This window comes from Pteropus vampyrus, unplaced genomic scaffold (assembly GCF_000151845.1).
Source record: "Pteropus vampyrus isolate Shadow unplaced genomic scaffold, Pvam_2.0 Scaffold14, whole genome shotgun sequence".
Classification (NCBI taxonomy): domain Eukaryota; kingdom Metazoa; phylum Chordata; class Mammalia; order Chiroptera; family Pteropodidae; genus Pteropus; species Pteropus vampyrus.
The window spans coordinates 1960049-1960675 of NW_011888795.1; the positions used below are offsets into that span (position 1 = coordinate 1960049).

Sequence of the window (627 nt, forward strand, 5' to 3'; positions counted from 1 at the left end):
TGCCACTGCCATTCAGCATTATACCGGAGGTTCGAGTCAGGGAAGTTAGTCAAGAAAACAAAATAAAAGGTGATGAGATTGGAGATGAAGAAGTCAAACTATCTCTAGTTGCAGATGACATGATCTCATATATTGAAAATTGTAAGAAATCCACTATAAAACTATTAGAACTAACGAATGAGTTCGGCAAAATAAAACTTAAAAATAATTTAATTTATAGTCTATGGCCATGCCACCCTGAACATGCCCAATCCTGTCTGATTTCAGAAGCTAAGCAGGGTCGGGCCTGGTTAGTACTTGGATGGGAGACCACCTAGGAATACCAGGTGCTGTAGGCTTAAAAAAATTTAAAAATAATAATTTAATTTACAATATCATCAAAATAATAGATACATAATAAATTTGACAAAAGAAACATAACACGTATACTCTGAAATTATAAAAAACATTGTTGAAAAAATTGAGATCTAAATAAATAAAAAGATATCCCATGTTTATGGATCATAAGACTTAGTATTGTTAAGATGACAATAGAGCCCAGCTGTAAACCTTCACATTCATTGTCAACAGATTTTGACACAGGTGCCAAAACACTTCAATGAGGCAAAAATAATATTTTCAACAGAT

At 32.7% G+C, this 627-nt stretch overlaps 1 pseudogene; it reads left to right on the top strand.

Annotated features, from left to right (window-relative positions):
* Nucleotides 1-219: 219 nt before the first annotated feature.
* Nucleotides 220-338, top strand: LOC111734438 (annotated as a pseudogene).
* Nucleotides 339-627: the final 289 nt, after the last annotated feature.